Genomic DNA, 19,719 nt, shown 5'->3' with positions numbered 1-19,719 from the left:
TCCTTTCCAGCAGTCTCACTTCTGTCATGTTTCAGTATTTCAACAGGGATATATTTCACACATGTGATTTGCTCATCTTCTGCAGCAGTACTTTTCAGCCTGCTGCTGGTTGTGTACTATTATATTACAGGTGGGGCATCTTTATTTCAGACTTTATTTCAGACATTTTCATTTTTCTGTTTGGATTACAGACTGCAACACACTTTTGTAATCAAGCAATACTTGCAAACACTCTTACACTGTTACTTGCACATTTTATTACTTAGTGACTACACTGCACTCTTTTGCTAACTGTCATACTTTTATATTTCTTTACAGTTACTGGGAGAGGATTACTGACCTGCCTGGTGGCACAACCACACCAGCCTATCGCCATAGGCTCTGCGGTTCACAGAACGGACACCTGCAGCTGTAATATAAATTAAGTAATATTGGAATACACATCTCCATAATATCAGCTAGTTTAATTTCTTACATACATAATTAAATGTAACTTACTCAGTAGTGGGGCGTTGGGCATTTGCCAGGCCTCCTGGATCCAAAGGTTCAATTTGTCCTGCTTACATCTCTTCAGGTCCGCATGGTGGTGACGGACCTGCTCACCAGTCCTTGGAATCCCTGTAGCAGTGGTGAGATCATGAGCCAACCGGTCCCATGCCTCAGCCCTATATGCTCCCCACAGGACCTGGCCCTGCATGAGTTGGGCCTCATGATTGTGGACTAGGAGCCAGACCATATATCTGGACTCCTCAATGCCCCACCTCTGTGCTCGAAAGCAACTACCCTCACCTACTCCTGACATTCTGGCTGCAAGTTAGTTCTACAATCATTTATGCTGTGTATTCCCGCTTATGGGGCTTATATATGCCGTTTTTCCCACATTTATCTGTGATTGGCCATTTTGGAATTGTATCAACTTCACAAAACCTGCTTTGTCATGCTCCACTTTCTATTCATTCCTATATATTTGCTATTACTGCATTTTTAAGTATAGCTGTCATGGCTTAGTGGTTCAGTACCTTGACTATGGTGCATGGTGTCCTGGGTTTGAACCTGGCCACTGCTTTTTATATTTTATGACTGTCTAAACAGGCTAGGGGGTGTGTCTGTGTAAAGGCAGTTTTGTTACAGCTTGCTCAACGTTGCCCGTTGGTTAGCTTGTTGGCACGGTGCGCAGCTCCGCGCAAATGGGTTACGCTGGTTTGCACTTCATTTGGCTGTCAGCACGCATATTACGCTCAGTTCAGCTAGGGGCACACAGTTTCAGCGTGTTCGAACTCTGCTCAACCCCTGGCACTCATTTTGCACCTGTTAAACCACTACTCACCTTCGGGCACTCATTTTACATCTGTTAAACCACTGATCACCCACGGGCAGATGCACTCACCTTGTTAAACTGTAGCTCAGCTCTAGGCACATCTGGCATTTTTTATTATTTTGTTATCACACATTTCTTCAAAATAAATGGCCTATGTCATTACATTTTACATAAAATATGATTTTATATGTGTACATATATGTCAGGGACTTGTTTTGTGTTTATTTCACTAAAAATAAAAATTGATGTTGTGGGGGCTCGAACAATGACTGCCTGCTCTTCAGCTGACGTCTCTACCGCTACGCTACTGCTTTTTGGCTTACTTCACATATTTAGTTCTTATATGCTTTTCCACTGACTGCTAACTGTGGCTACACGCCGGGCACCCCCGCGCAAACGAGCGCACTCACGGGCAAACATCTTTACAATTTAAAAAGAAAATATAACATGTTCATTTTTATATTTTATGTTCACAGTCTGTGGGGGCATGTGTTGTGTTGTGTTTATTCACATTTCCATGGACTCTGTTGTGGGTGTTTACTTTGGGCACTTTTACTCTTCTGGGGGCGTGTTTGCTTCCAGGGCTCGGCCTATGGGCACGCCCCCTACTGTCTTTCATGGACCGTGTTAGCCTTAGGTGTGATTCAGCATGCCCTCATGCATATGCATGACATGCTGACATCACACCGTTTAACTGCAGCCTCCGTGTAAGCCTTGTATCTCTTACACGGAGGCTTCGTGAATCCTGCCCTATGTGTAAGAGGCAAGATCTGCCCTTAACAAAGCCGAATTGTGTATGATCCACTGTATGGAGGCTCACAATGTTTTTGATTATGACTTCCATGATAATATGCTCCATAGCTTTTTCTATCACACTAGTCAGGCTTATGGGGTGATAGTTCCTGTGGTTCGTTGTGGCACCACCTTTGTGGAGTGGGAGCACTGTATCTGTATGCCATTCTCAGGGTACATATCCAGTAGTAAGGCTAAGTTGGAACAGTGACTTAATGTGAGTGTTCAGTTCTACTCAGAGCTCATGTAGGACACAGCCTGGGACACTGTCCGGTCCCATACATATGCTATTTGCTGTGGAGAGGGCACCTTTCACCTGTGCATCTGTGATGTCAGGGAGGTTACATTAATTTGGGATGGGCATCTGTACCCTTGGGGGGTAAGGGGGGGACATTTGTGCAGACTCTGTCTGCCAGGGTGTAGGCTATGTCCGTAGGTTTTGCATATTTTGTGCTGTTATGCAACAATTCAGAGCATATCTGTGTTGTTTCCACACATACTCCTGACATAACTAAAGAAGGCCTTGTGATTATCTGTAGTGTCTGGACAATTTCACTGTCAAACGTGCAAGTGATGATTACATGAGGGATTGAAGTGTCTTGCCAATACTGTTCAGAGATGTCCTCCCTCTGTGGGATATTGTTCTGTTATGTAGTAGCTTCCTCCTTCTGTTGTACAGCTTATATATGGCCGGGGTCAACCAGACAGGTCTCCTATTTTGGAGGAGTCATGGTTTTATTTGGGATAGCATGATCAATGCATACCTGCAGGTGCTCATACAATGCGTTTGTAAAGGATTCTGCAGATTGGGCTGTATTATCCTCCAGCACGGGGCCTTTGAAGTATTCCACCCCAGTCTTCACAAGTGCAAAGTCTGCTTTTGAGAAATTCTTTACAGTGATTTCCTTGGCTGGGGGTGGGGACGGGATATGGATGTCCAGGGAAAGTTGTTTATGGTCTGATCTTAACAATGAGGGTTCTACCTCTGGTGTGGGACATAGAGTCCCCATGTTGGTGATGATCAGGTCCAATATGTATTCCCCCTTGTGGGTGTGGTGAATGGTTGTGCCATAGCACATGGATCCACAAATTGTAGTGGCTGTAGGGTGATGTTGTTGAGGGCCTGAGTAGTATCCCCAGTCAATATTTGTGTACCTGAAGTCAACCACTATAATGGTGTGTGTGAAGACCTTTATATCCTACACTGTTCCCAGGAAAGCCAGGTGCAGTTCCTGGGTATGGGGGGGGGGTGGTCTGAACTACACACCAAACCAAAAGGCAGTTTTGCACAATGGTAGTTGTATATGTATGGCCTGTCATGCTTAATGCAGTGGTACCAAACCAGAGGTGTGTGTATCTGTGATGTATATGGATACACCCCCTACTTGTGTTGTGTGTTACAAGTCCTGTGGTCACAAAGCATGGTATAGAACATAACCTGGTAGTGCCAGTGAGCATATGTGACCCTGAACTAGGCATCTGTTAATGCACAGATATTGTTATCCCCCATACTGAGGGATAGTAAAAGATGTTACATTCCTCTTTGGAAAGACTGATGATGTCAGCACCCTATAAATACAGCAGAAGAAGAAAAAGCATCCAGTAATGTGAATAGTGCACTGCGCTAATGTGTCTTTCTCAAATATCATAACGTAGCCTGGTAGGGGTTTGAATCCTGCAAACGTTGTGTGTGTGGGAGGGGTGTATGTATGCAATTCTCTGTGAAAGGAGTGGCCTTTTTGAAGACTGGGATAACACACTACAAGATGTACACTCCTCTTTGGAAAGACTGATGATGTCAGCACCCTATAAATACAGCAGGAGAAGTGAAATTATCCAGTAATGCAAATAGCGCGCTCTGTTAATGCATTTCTATCAAGTATCATAACATAGTTACGTAGGAGTTTGAATCCTGCAAACGCTGTGTGTGTGGGGTGGCAGGGGGTTGTGTATGTATGTAATTCTCTGTGAAAGGAATGGCCTTTTTAAAGACTGGGATAACACACTACAAGATGTACATTCCTCTTTGGAAAGACTGATGATGTCAGCACCCTATAAATACAGCAGGAGAAAAAAAAGCATCCAGTAATGCGAATAGCTCGCTGTGCAAATGCATCTCTCTTACGTGTCATAACATAGTTAGGTAGGGGTTTGAATCCAACAAATGCTGTGTGTGTGTGGGGTGGTAGGGGTGTGTGTATGCAGGCAATTCTCTATGAAAGGAATGGTGTTTTTGAAGACTGGGATAACACACTAAAAGATGTACATTCCTCTTTGGAAAGACTGATGATGTCAGCACCCTATAAATACAGCAGGAGAAAAAAATCATCTAGTAATGCGAATAGTGCCCTGTGCTAATGTGTTTCTTTCAAGTATCATAACATAATTAGGTAGGGGTTTGAATCCTACAAATGACATGTGCGTTTGTCGCACACTTTGTCAATGTGTTGTGTGTTTTGCTTTCATTATTGTATGACATATTATTATAACAGTAATTTCAATGCAAACATCAGGTATGTGTGTGCCACATATAGATATGTACCTGTGACCTTTAATAGTTCCTATGTGTGAAGCCTGCCTCATATGATTTCAGTTGTTACCTCTGCCAGCATGTGCCGCAGCTTACCAGACCTTAGGCCATACATGTATGTTGGTGACAATGCAGGCTACTGCAGTGACCTGTGTCCTAGGCCAACTATGTGACACACACCCATGAAAGCTTTGATAGCTTAATGTGGGTGAGGGTTCATGTCTGGAGTATACACAGCAAAGTCTGTGAGTGATGAACATCCAGTGTAGGTGTATGGCAACTGTTGCCGATATGCATACAGACACTGTCTTGCTTACGTGATACACTGAGGGACTGCAGAATACCTTTGGAAATGTGAATATCACAGGATAGACAAGATAACACTTGTCTACATGTACACACCATTACTCGTTCTACATGATGGGTGCTACCACCTACATGGTACTGTTGAAATACTATGATAACTACATGCCAATGACAATGCTACAGTTGCGTTACAGCAATACAGAATGGCTTGGACAATAGGTATCTGTCTGTATGATACCCTTGTGGTGGTTAGGTGTGTCATGTGTAAAATACATTGTAGGCCACTGTATGCATTTGCAGTCATGGATGGACATATCCGTAGTGTGTTAACATGTACGTGAGACTGCTATATGCCAAAGAGTATTGTTCCCAGGGAAGTGTGGGGCTCAGTAAGAATGGCTACTGGTATAGTGTAATACTGCAGGGATATCACTGACACCAGGTTCCTACATCTGTGTATCAGTTGAGGAGACACCATGTAATGACCACGGAATGTCAGGCTATGTAGGCTGTGTATAGTACCAGAATGCAGACCATTGACATATGGAAACCGTATCACCCACAGCATACTGTCAAACCATGTCATGTTCCATGCTAACCATGTTCACAAATGTACACCTGCAACTCTGTGCTGCAAACATCACACATGTACTGTCCACACCCCAACACATACAGACACAGGTACACACAACAGCCATGTGGCACATGTGCAGACAGTACACTTTGGGAATTAACACTGGTGTATACAAAACTACAATGACAATCATAGTTAATGCATCATGCATGCTCGAATATACCCACAACGATATCATTACACTGTACTGTTAACAACATGATATTACTACTACAGTGCTATGTAGTCACCCTGTGCATCAGCACCATGCTATCCTGTTCCTGCATCAATGTTACAGATGGCAGGAGGTGGCACAGTTTCATCATATGCACAGGGTGTGTACTTGGTTTGCCGGAGTCTGCCATTGACACATCCAATCAACATGTATGTGTGTGTGTGTGTGTTAGTGAGGGACAACAGTACAACATGGGGCAATGTTGATGTGATGTGTGTGTGTGTGTGTGTGTGTGTGTGTGTGTGTGTGTGTGTGTGTGTGTGTGTGTGTGTGTTAGCCCTAGGTGTCAGCATTATGTGTGTGTGTATGCTTGCACACAGTTCCACCACGTGGCTGCCATATACGGGTGTTTATGGACAGCCACAGACTGTACCTGTCAGGTCATACAGATCACTGTCTCTGGCCATGGACACTGTACCTGTGCCTGGCAGGGGTGCTACGGACAGTATCAGGTACTAAGGCAGACTGGGTACTGTCATCAGAAGCAGTGGGTTGTTGACTGGACACATGTTCCTGCTGGGACTGTCCAGAGCCATGTGCACGTGGTCTTCTAGAACGGTGTAATGACAGCACAGACCCAGCATTGCTGGGGCTGGTACTGGCACTATGGGAGCGGCTGCAGTTTTGTTGTCGTCCACGATGACTGCCAGCTGATGATGTTGCTGGCATACGTCCACGTCTACGCCTCAACCGTCCTGCACTGTCCTGGCTCCTGGACATGTAGTTGTGGAAGAGATCTAATGTGTCCCCCCAACGTCTATCAATGACCTCGCTGATATTAGATGGCAGCCACAACGTCATGCATAGTGTCATTCATAGCGGTGCGATGTGCTCTAAGCTCCCTCAGACCCTGCATGGTGTACCGTTCCATATGTGCCTGTGCCTGCATTACAGCCCGGAACATAGCTGAGGTTGAAAGACCTCTGTGGGCACATCTGACAGGGGCAGTATGACCACGGATGCTCCCACGAGAACCCCTGGACATCTGCCTGTGTGGTACCATGTCAGGAATCTGGCCATGGCTGCTGTGAGGGGATGCATGTGCCAATGATACCACACTACCCTGGTCAATGCCCACTGTAAGCTGTCCCTCAGCTAAGGACATTGGTGACAATGGATGTATCGGCAGGATGACTGTGCGCATTGATGGGGTTGACTGCTGTGTAGTGTAGATTGGCTGACCAATGACAGACCCTGTCACACCTCCCTATGCCATTACACATGTATCATCATTATCACTATCCCCAGCAGTGGCTTCAGGTTCCCTGCTGCACTCCACCAGAGCAACATCAGAACCTGTGAGAGGAAGATAGGAAACACAGTTTACAAATGTGTACACGATGTTAGCACACATACACACATGCACACATGAACACAAGCGCACATGCACACATGCGCGCATGCACACATGCACACAGGCGCACAGGCGCACAGGCGCACATGCACACAGGTGCACATGCACACATGCACACCTGCACACAGGCACACATGCACACATACACACAGGTGCATATGCACACATGCGCACATGCACACATGCACACATGCACAAATGCACACATGCACACAGGTGCACAGGCGCACAGGTGCACAGGCACACATGCACACATGCACTCAAGCACACAGGCACACAGGCACACAGGCGCACATGCACACAGGCACACAGGCACACAGGCACACTCCTCAGTACAGCAGATACAAACACAGACACACCTGCAATCCAACACATACACAATACTGTTTGAGGGTGGGTGACAGTATCACAAGGAAAAACATCACTGCACATGTGTCAGCATGCAGATTATGTGTTGCACAGGAACATGCAGTGCAAGTGTAGACAGCCCTTGTTAATAACAGTATATGTGTACTTGATGGTTGTGTGTAGTTGTTCAGTGATTGTCTCCACCCTGGGACACAATGTGTACAAGGACATAACAATGTTGTGCAAGTGTTACAAGCTGTGGGTGCATATATTTGCACACACACACACACACACACACACACACACACACACACACACACACACACACACACACACACACAACACATGACGGTGCTTTGCAATAACTGCTATGTGTATTTTTGTGGTCAGTGGAACTGGATGTGGTGTAGTAACATGAGCCATGATCAACATGCTTCTTGTGGTCAGTCAACAATAATAATGTGTGCCAGGCAGGGAGCTAGCATGCTGTGCCTGAAGTGCAGTAACATGACTTACATCCACAATTACACAGCCACTTGTTACATGGGTGTGTAAGGTGGCCAATAGTAAGCATTGCCTAACATGAATGTATTATTTGTTCAAGACTGTTGCACAAAGACATGGTAGGCCTCTACCCCTCAGGTATATTATGTGTGCTGCATAGAGGATAAGTGGGATACTGAAGAGTGGCCATACAGCAGGTGTCATAATTGGACATGTGTAGCAGGCTAAGGTGAAGTGTCTATGCCAAACATGTGTGTGTTGTGTACATGTGTATCAGGTATGCCTATACAATGTCCAGTACTGTGTTGCCACACATGTGTGTCATGCTCTGTGTATTGCATGTGAGTGAGGCAGCTACTGAGAATAATGGGATATGCATAGTCTCACAGCAAAAATGCACAGCATGCATTATGCGTAGGTGTTACATGTGCACACACTACACCTCCATATGACATGCACATTGCATTAGCAATAGTATTGTTATTACACACTCACCAGCATGGATTGGCTGCCTTGCTGTCACTCCAGAGGGACCTGCAAAAATATGACAGTGATTGCCAGTGGCCACAACTGTGCCATTGATACTGTGAGTATGATAAAGTACAGTAGTACAACAGGTGGCTTTCACATGTGTACAGATTATGCTCAGAATATCAATCTTGCAGAAGAATAGGCAGGTTAACAGCTACACACACAGTACATATCTCACACATGCATAAACTACCAGTACAGAGAACAGTCAACTACAGATATGGCATGTTACAAGCACACTCCATTTCAACATGCTGGGTGGCTCCAGCCTCCATGATGACACATGTTAGTGGATGTTGTTGTTGTTGGCCTGGAGCCACAACACTTAGGAGGTGCTCCTCCACACTGGTGAGGGGGGTGGATAGGTACCCCACCACCTGTGGCAAGCTGTTGTCTGTGAATATCAGACGCATGCTGCTGGACATGTCTAATTAAATCACTGCAGTGATGGCGTACCTGCTCATATGTCCAGTTATGCATGCCTATGTCATTTACCCGACAGAAAAGATCTTGCCACAGTGCAGCCCTCTCATGCTGGTTCTGGCTGGTCCTGGAAAACAGCACAGAGAAATTCTGCACCAGGCTCTGGTGGATCTCCTGATCCTCTGCTGCTGTATAAGGTGGGTTACGCTGATGCACCATCAACCTGGAAGGAAAAGAAAAATATGTGAGCAAGTCATGTGGCACACTTAATATTCTAATGTACTGATATCACTTAACTGCCATATATAGCATCTGTCTGTCTATCAGGGGATACACATGTTCGATGCCACATATCAGTGCTCATCCCACAACTGTCTGACAGTACCTGCCACACTCCATACAACAAACTAGTACACACCAGCACTCGGCACACTGTTTGGGATACAATGCACAACCTCACACTGGGGGTATGTATCAAGCTAATGGATGAAGAATTTTGTCATCCCATGCAATGAATGCAATGCACATTTACATTTTAAACGGTAATCCACCCTAGTCTTTGATGCCATACCCCTACCTGACATATGTGCACAGTTGTTAATATAGCCAGCATACTGCTGTCACAGAGTATACATGCTGCCAGGTACACACACATACCCTGTAACACACATGTGATTGCGGCCATGGTACAGGCATCATTACACACACATTACACATACATACAACACACAAATGTATGACGACACAGATGAGCATTAACTGTGTACCTTATAGTACTGTGTGCCCCTACTTACAGATACCTATGCATGAGGTATGTAATCTGTGCAGACTACAGGAAACACACCAGACAGTGTTACCAGGGAATGTGAACATACACCATACTGTAGTGTTTAGGCTTACAACTTCAGGTAGTACAACAGTTCATATGTGAGCTGGATTCAACAGCAGTACCACTTACTGAGCATACATGTATTGCTTCTGCCTACAATGGGACACCGCAGTCGTACACAGGGAACTACAGCACAACATATGCCAATCTACTATGTTTGCATCCCGATAAATGACACATCTTTCTCTGGCCTCACACCTACGACACAAACTACCATGACAGACACAAACACACGCTAAGCTATCACACCTTTACAGACCTTGCACACAGTCAGTGTCACACTGATTCAACCTTACATAGCTAGTATTGCACTGAGTACATGTGTGTGTGCATTGTGTCATAGGTAGGTACTATGCTATTGGCCCTGGGCCTAGGGCAGCCTAGCCATATGCTACTCTGCCCTTTGGGACACATGTAATGTGATTTTACTTGCTCCTGTGAAACGGTTACACAGAGGTGACTCACAGGGCATATTACCTATCTTCATAACATTCATCAGGGGTATGTATGACATCTACTAATAAGGAGCCGTGTTTGTTAATGCTGGGTGGTTTAGTCCAGGGTATGGCATATTTGTGTATAGAAACCTGTACCTCCAGCATGTGCTGTTTAGTGCAGTGACAAGGATTAGGGCCCTAGGTCATGTAGGCTGGACGGATTGTGAGGTGTTGCCATGGTGGTTGGCCGACTGGTATGGGTGTGACATAACTCTGTATGTCCAGCAGTGGTAACCTCTGTCTAGGAACTATGCAAGGCACTCTAGCTATGGTTTTGTGAGTCAGTCTGCATAGGGAATGTGTTTGAGGGTATTATCAGTCTTTGTTAGGTATGTCTGTGGCCTTTCCACTTGCTGTAGTTCTCATGGGAGGTACATACTGCATAGGACATTGTGAGGTGTAGAGGGGCACACTGACTTACATTTCCCTAGCTGACACACCTTTTGTGATGACACGTACCATGCACAGGGATTACAAGACTAGTGTGCCACTGTGGATATCAAAGGGGAGGCTATTTTACACCTGTGTCCCATGTTCCCTTCTGACACCTCCAGTGGTAGGCAGGCAACCACCTATGTGGTAGTTAGTGGGTAACATGTTTTGGAATGGGGTATGGTACTGCAGTATCAACACTGGTGTTCAGTCCATGCCTTGGTCACCAGGCACCTGTTGCAGAACATCTGCCCCATGTCCCCTCTCTCACTCTCTTTTATATATATATATATATATATATATATATATATATATATTTATATATATATATATATATATATATATATATATATATATATATATATATATATATATATATATATATATATCATATATACATGTATATATATATATATATATATATATATCATATATACATATCATATATACATGTATATATATATATATATATATATATATCTATATACATGTATATATATATATATATATATATATATATATATATATATATATATATATATATATACACACCGCTCTATATAACCATATATATATATATATATATATATATATATATATATAGACATTCATATCTATCTGTATATATGTATGTATCTACATATATATCTATATATGTATGTATCTATTATATTATATGTATATACATATTCTATCTATCTATCTATCTATCTATATATCTCTATCTATCTATACATACCTATCTATATATATATATATATATATATATATATATATAGATTATGTATATATATATATATATATATATATATATATATATATATATATATATATATATATATATATATATATATATAGATTATGTATATATATATATATATATATATATATATATATATATATATATATAGATACACACTTCTAAACATCCATTGCTGTACATATACATGCACATGTAGGCACATAGACTGCCCACCTTTCATGGTGGGAATATCACTTCTGAAACAGTTGTGAGACATACCATTCTGTAATGATATTGCACAGTGTTGTGCAGAATGCATTATACTGTCCTAAGGCCGTATAGCTGTAGCAGGCCTCACTGGCTCAGTCCCACAGACGTTCACCACCACATGACATATACCTGCACTGCATGCTTTTTTCAAAGCCACACACTACAACCTATATTGAAATGTGCACATAGCAACCTTCAACTACATATGTATGTCCAGCCTTCACTAACAGTTGCAGTATGTCCCTTGCCCTATGCACATTTGCATATACATATAGATATAGACTGCTAACACATATGGAAGGTTCACAGTATGTAGATTATTAGATTATGTAGTTTACATTACCTTTGTCTCTGACAGATTTTTTCTTTTGGCTTGCTGGCCGGCTTGCTTGCTGGCCTGCTTGCTGGCTTTTTTTTTTTTTTTTGGTCTTTGTCTCTGTCTCTGTCTCTGTCTCTGTCTCTCTCTCTCTCTCTCTCCCCCCAGTTGCTGCAATGATATTATTGCATGTGTGGACTGGCAGTTCAGGCTGCTTTTGTAGGTATCTGCACATGTGCATGTGATGGCCTCTGCACCAATTGGTAGCCAGCATTTAGTAATTGCATGCAGCCTGCTGTGTGGTAATTGCAGTTCTCACTGTGATTTCAGGACACTGCTATAAAATGACAGGTTAGGTAGGTGTAGGCCTTTCAGTTTTGCAAGGTGGGGACCATGCTGGTTTGCTGTGGACACTGTTGTGTCAGTCAGAAGGTTGGTATATCTCTCATATCTGAGGCTGTGTTGTAGCCACTGAAATGCATGTTGTACTGAAACCTGACTGTTGCTTCTTCCAGTGCACTCTTCTCAGTGTGTATGTTAACTCACACCTGCTAATGCTAACACTGTTTACATGGGAGTATGTACTTTTCTGTGGGATTTGTGGATTAACTGGCATACAACAGTGGTTCTTGCAATGTGTTGCTATGGCTTTTGTATTTTCCCTTTACATTCACTCCTTGAATGCCTGATATTTGTCTTTACTGGAATGTGTTGCTATGGCTTTCCTATTTTCCATTTACATTCACTCCTTGTAATGCATGATATATTTCTTTCAGCACTAAGTTGTTATATGTTTGCTGTGGCTTGGTGGTAATTCATGCAGTCTGGTGAGCCCAAGGTTTGGGATTTGACACTTACAAAGGTATTTTATTTTGCTGCTGAGCAGTACTGGGGCCTTGTCATAAAGATTGAATAAGGCACTTTTAAACAGTTGTAAGCGGGAAGCAGGAAGTCAGTGGGGACACCAGCTAGGGATGTGTAGGCTGGGTGTAGGGAAGGTCCATAGCTGCACATTTCTTTAACTGCAATAGCTGTACATATGTTTGACATTTGCTGTGACATTTGAAACCTTCCACCCCTGAGAGAGGGGTGAGGACAACTAAGTATATTGTACTAACAATTATGAATATCAGGCACATGCAGTGCTTGTGAACTGCTATACTGTCATTAGTATGTTAGATGGCTACATCCTTTGATATTTCTGTATTATACTCCTACATAAGGGCATGCTTGTGGAAGTAATTCTACAGCTATTCGCAGAGTGTTTAACAGCAGACAGGCTGATATGCCTGTGTGTTTCTGACACTTCCAGGCCTCAGATACTCTCAGGTATATATTTGACCAGCCTCAGGGAAAGGTACATATTAGTGGGATACACCCGTGATATATTTCAGATATTCTGCAGTTGTGATTGTGGGGTATTTTGAGCATATGTATTACTACACCATTTCTGACATGCAAGTAGTGTCTACTGTAACTTATTGACAGTTACCATTACGTGGGATTCCCCACCTTTCTGCCTACTGTGAGTACATTTCACAGGGATGCAGTGGGGCACAGGTAACATTTGTTTGCAAATCAGGGACATCCCTGTAAATCAGTCACAGTTGGGAGATCTGGCCTCTTACCTATTCAAATATGATGGTGTTTATCCTGCACTGATACTGTGTGGGGTTTGTAAGGTGCTACTGTAACATTATTACCTACTAACATGGCTGTTTCTCTTATCACACTACTGTAATGCAATTCCGCAAGAATTTCCAGTAAAGATACACAGAACAAGCTTTGTGTAATGGCCTTCCTATTTTCCCTTTACATTGACTCCTTGTATTTCATGATATATTTATTTCAGCACCAAGTTCTGGGATATCTGCTGTGGCTGAGTGGTAATTCATGCAGACTAGTGTTTCCAAGGTCCTGGGTTCGAGAGTGACAGGGGTATTTTATTTTGCTGATGAGCAGACTACAGGCCTTGTCATACAGAGTGACTAAGGCACTTTTAAGCAGTTGTAAGTGGGTTTGCACGAGTTTGTGCGATGCTTATCTATGCTTAGCTAAGCGCACACAAGCGCACACCCGCTGACTACTTCTTAAATGTGCTTACTCCAGCTAACACCCGCGCTATTTTCTTTTAAAGAAAAGAAAATGGGGAAATAGGAAAGTGGTGAAAAAGGGGGCACAAAGAGGGTAGGACAGTAGGAAAACAAGCTCGGGGTGTGCAGGAAGGATGTAGGAAAGGCCCATAGCTGCCCACTTCTTTACCAGCAACAGCTGTGCATATGTTAGAAATTTAGAGTGAGATTTGACACCTTCCACCCCTGAGAGAGGGGTGAGGACAACAAAATATGTTGTACAGCCAACTGTAATTATCAGTTTACATGTCCAGCAGACATGGATGTGAAATGGGCAGCTATGTATGGGGCGTAATTTTTTTGTGGGAACAGAGTGCCCTTTTTTATTTTTTTTCAGGTGAGAGTGGAATGTGAGGTACAGGAAGTAGGTATATTTGGGGAGGTAGGTTGGGGAGGTTAACAGACAAGACAGACAAGACACATACAGGGGCGGAGAATGACACATATGGGGGGGTACACACAATTGATGGGGACGGATGTTTGGATATCGCAAGCCCATGAGCCCACAGATGGCAACAGTGGAACTGAGATCCCCACCCATGGGCAGTTACCACTGCGCCTTCACAGCCCAGGCCGGGGCTGTGCTGGGGGCTGGATAGGATGGGCAGGCACACCCATGAGTTGCGCCACTCTCGCCTCAAGCTGGCGTAGGGGATCAGTCACAGAATGCCTGATCTCACTACGCACCACAGACCAGACCCTATGGAGGGTGAATGGAGGCTCTCCACCGGCCACACTTGCAGAGGGGGGATGAGCCCCATCCGCTGCAGCACTTCCACCCAAAGGTGGCACAGGGCCACCGGAGGAGGAGGTCCCGGCCTGGGCACTGGTGCCAGGTGCACTCGCCAGCTGAGGTGGGAGAGGTGGGTCCGCTGGAACACGCCTTCCCTGTTGTCCTATGTTTAGCAGTATTTTATGGTATTTTGGGTTAGTAACAAACAACACCATTCAAAATTAGTTGTAACAGCATGCATCAGTATTCCCATTAACCAAACACACATGAATTCCGAACATTGAGCAGCAAGCATAACACATGGATATTTAGAACAACAGTGGACATTCCAACAGCATGCAGGGTTGATTGGTGGAAACAGGCCATCAGGTTTGGATATGTGAACAGGGCACATGCATCAACGTACATGCAGATATGTATAAACCAACAGGACAAATGTCCATGGGAATTAATTGTGAATACACATACCCAGTTTGGTGTGGAATGGCATAATTTGTGAAAATAGGGTAGGGTGGAGAAATATTACATTAACAATGTAAACTACCTATACATATACTGTACATTCCTAGAAGATGCAGATATATATCCCCTAAATGTATTAGTACAGTTTCCTGTATGTAACCTTAGGAATGTTGGTGATGGGGATGTTACTGCTACATTAATATACATTCCATTTTTATTCATATATGTTCATATCTGGCTGTGTTCAGGTAAAGCATCCTGCTACATTTAATTTATATGGGTCTAGACAACTGTGGATGTTCAGCATTTCATACAACCATACTATCTCCATAATGCAAGGGTACAGCAACATATCCAAATTGTGGGATGGACACAGTCCAGGTTCTATACTTTATTATATACATTTCACTCTTTGGTTGTGGCTGTCTCATTCATTTCATTATGTAGTGAATGCAGTATACCTTTATTCCAAACTTATTACAGATTTCTTGGTAGCTTCAAACTCTCTTTCTCACACTCTCTCACTTATTTTATATTTACATTTCAGGATAGTACTTAATTCTAGGCTTTATTAACATTTATTACTGGGTTACAACAATCCTTTCCAGTTGACTCACTTATTTCATATGGCAGAATTTACAAGGATGTATTCGACAGTTGTCTTTCCTTTGTTGATTGATTACAACACTCATTTTCAGGCTGAAGCAGTTATCTGATATCACAATACAGGTGGAAACACTATTTGAGACTTGTTTAATCTTTATTACTGGATTGCAATACTCTTTTCCAGGCTGCATCACTTATCTAATCTTACAATACTAGCAGAATCTTTCTTCTAGGCTTATTTGACCTTTATTACTGGGTTACAACACTGAACTCTTTTACAAGCTGTCCCACTTATATTCTATAACAATACCAGCAGAATAATTACTAACCTGCCTGGTGGTGCAACCTCGCCAGCCTATCAGCATAGGCTTGCCGATTCGTGGAACGAACACCTGCAGCTGTAATATAAATGAAGGAATATTGTAACATACCTATCCATACTATAGGCTAGGATAGCATTTCTTACATACTTAATTACATGGATACTTACTCAGTAGTGGGGCATTGGGCATTTGGCGGGCCTCCTGGATCCATCGGTTCAGTTGGTCCTCCTTTCATCGCTTCAGGTCCGCATGGTGGTGATGGACCTGTTCACCAGTCCTCGGAATGCCTGTGGCACTGGTGAGATCATGTGCCAACCGGTTCCACGCCTCTGCCTTATACGCTCCCCATTGAACCTGGCCCTGCATGAGTTGCGCTTCATGATCATGGACTAGGAGCCAAACCATATATTTTGACTCCTCAACACCCCACCTTTATGCTCTAAAGCAATTTCCCTCTCCTGCACCTGCCATCCTGACTGCAAATGGGTACCACAATCAGTTATAGTGTGTATTCCTGCCTATGGTGCTTATATATGCCGGTTTTCCTGCACTTATCTGTGATTGGCCATTTTGGATATTTCTCTGCTTACAGCAAACCTGCTTTGTCATGGTTATATTTTCATTCATTCCTATATGTATGGTAATACTGTATTCCTTAATGCAACTGTCATGGCTTAGTGGTTCAGTACTTTGACTATGGTCCACAGTATCCTGGGTTCAATCCTTGCCATTGCTTTTTTATTTTACTACTGTCTTGACAGGCAAGTAGGTGTGTTTGTGTAAAGGCGACTTTGCTACAGCTTGCCCAACGTTGCCCGATGGTAAGCTGGTTGGCGCGCTGCACAGCTCTGCGCAAACGGCTTACACTGGGTAATGCGTTATTTAGCCATAAGCACTCATATTAAGCTGGGTAAAGCATTGCCCAGCTACGGGCACTCATATTGAGCTTGTTAAAGCACTGCTCAGCTATAGGCACTCATATTAAGCTTGTTAAAGCACTGCTCAGCTACAGGCACTCATATTATGCTCGTTAAAGCACTGCTCAGCTACGGGCACTCATATTGAGCTTGTTAAAGCACTGCTCAGCTACGGGCACTCATATTGAGCATGTTAAAGTGCTGCTCAGCTACGGGCAATTATGATCCTTTTTATATCTACATAATATAGGTTTTGTTCAGAAATACATGGGCCATTTCATTACATTTTACTTAAATTAAATTTATATATATCAGGGAATTGTTTCATACTTATTTAAAGAAAAATGGAGGGGGATGTTGTGTTGCTCAAACCGTGACTACCTATTCTTTGGGTGACGTCTGTACAGCTACGCTATTGCTACTTTGCTTAATTTGCATATGTAGATCTTATATGCTTTTCAATGTCATATCTGCTAACTGTGGTTGAGCGAAGGGCATACTCGCGCAAATGCGGGCAAACATTTTGGAAGTTATAAAAAAAAAAGGAAACTGCTATTTTTACATTTTACATATTTTCAGTAGGGTTTAGTCTGTGGGGATGTATGGTGTTGTGTTCCTTGACATTTCAGCGGACTCGCTCGTGGGTGTTTACTTTCAGGACTCTGACTCTTCTGGGGGCGTGTCCCTTTGCTGTACTCGGCAATTGGACACGCCCCCTACTTTCCTACACCGACCGTGTTAGACTTGGGTATGATTCAGCATGCCTCATGAATATGCATGGAATGCTGACGTTATACCGTTCAACTGCAGCCGCCGAGTAAGACATATTAAGTCTAACACGGAGGTTTCGTGAATCCGGCCCATAGACTTGTACAGTCTCAGTTGTTTGTACATGTGTTGCTTACAGATTTATTGCAATGTGTGATCACACAACCAGTTATGAGTATTGTTTGCACCACTGCAGCTCTGTTTTCGATTGTGTTCATCCTCTCTTATCTGTGCTGTACCTCAGATATGTAATGTATAGATCATTTTGTATCATTGTCCTTTAATTATATGATAAGATGACATGATATTGAAAAACAGTTTTCAGCAAAGGCAGGAGAGTTTGGCTATTAGTGAACAAAAATGAGAACTGTGTGCTGCTCACTTCCATTTAAAAGCTTGCTACAGTTACTTCTACACTTTGTAAGTATATCTGTGTGACAAACCCCGTGAGGGTAAAGTAGTCTGAACTGCTGTTGTGTCTTCCTTCTCCCTCACACTAATCATTCACAGTTGCAAGCCATTAGCAACTAACACAAATGTAGTGCCTAAACTATGGGCCGGATTCACGAAGGCTTGCACGGAGTCTAAGACTAGAGTAAGACTCCATGCAGCCAACATGTCTGCCGAGCGATCCAGGAACAGCCGGCAGGGGTGTGCAAGAGAGCTCCTAAAACGACTCTTACACGGACAGGGTTAGGTTATGCAAATTACCTAATTTGCTGCTGAAAGCTATGCAAATGAGGTAAATTTGTGATCCAGGAAACACTAACCTGTCCGAGTAAGAGTAGTGTTATTTGCAGAAATGTACTCAGTTGTCAACTGAGTACCATTCTGCAAATAGTAAAACGGAGCCGTGACAGCTCCAAATAAAGGATGCATCCAGTTGAGGAAGCATGCCAATGGCCAAATATACGGCCATTGGCATTTTTTCCCGTTGCAAAATAAAAAAATTAATTTTTTTTACCTCGATCTCCGATGTTTAAGCGTAGTGCAGTGCCGCGCAAACATGCTGTGCTCTAAAAACCAGAAAACCAAAAAATAAAAGGCACAAATAGGGAATTTATTCAACATATTAATCTGCCATGCAAGTGAATGGCAGGCTGAAGACAACATGGCTACTGAGTAGAGGTTGCTAAGGGGGAAGCTCAGTCTGAGAGATGTAATTAAGCATTAGTAGGCAATTCTATGCAAATGAGGATAAGGATAGTGAATCCCAATATTCCCTGCTATGTGAACCATGTCCCTAGAGTGTAAGAGTAGGAAAAAGGGAGTAACAGAGTAGGAGATGGGTGACATCATGAGGGTGTATGTATGAAAAAGACTGTAAGCTTATTGGAGCAGAGTGGCATGTGGTTGCTGTTAGTTACTCAGGACTAAAAGAGGTGTGTCTACAGTTGTCTAAACTGAAATCAAGAAACTGAAGGTGTATGCCGTGGCTATCACTAAAGTTTCTTGCAAAGCTGCTTACGCTGTGTGCGCACGTGTAAACCCATCTAAGCCTGTGTGTGTGTGCCCATGTAAGCCTGTGTAAGGCCGTCTAAGCTAGTATACATGAATGTGCACCCACCTAAACCTGTGTAAGCCTGTGTAAGCCTGTGTGTGTGTGCGTGTGAGCGTGTTTGCGCTTGTTTGCACGGCACTGCCCCCTGTGGAAACAGAAATGGGAAAAGGAAAGAAA

Source organism: Protopterus annectens, chromosome 3.part0 (assembly GCF_019279795.1).
Source record: "Protopterus annectens isolate FY-2018-M chromosome 3.part0, PAN1.0, whole genome shotgun sequence".
NCBI classification, from domain to species: domain Eukaryota; kingdom Metazoa; phylum Chordata; order Ceratodontiformes; family Protopteridae; genus Protopterus; species Protopterus annectens.
Note: the sequence above shows the minus strand (reverse complement) of the source record.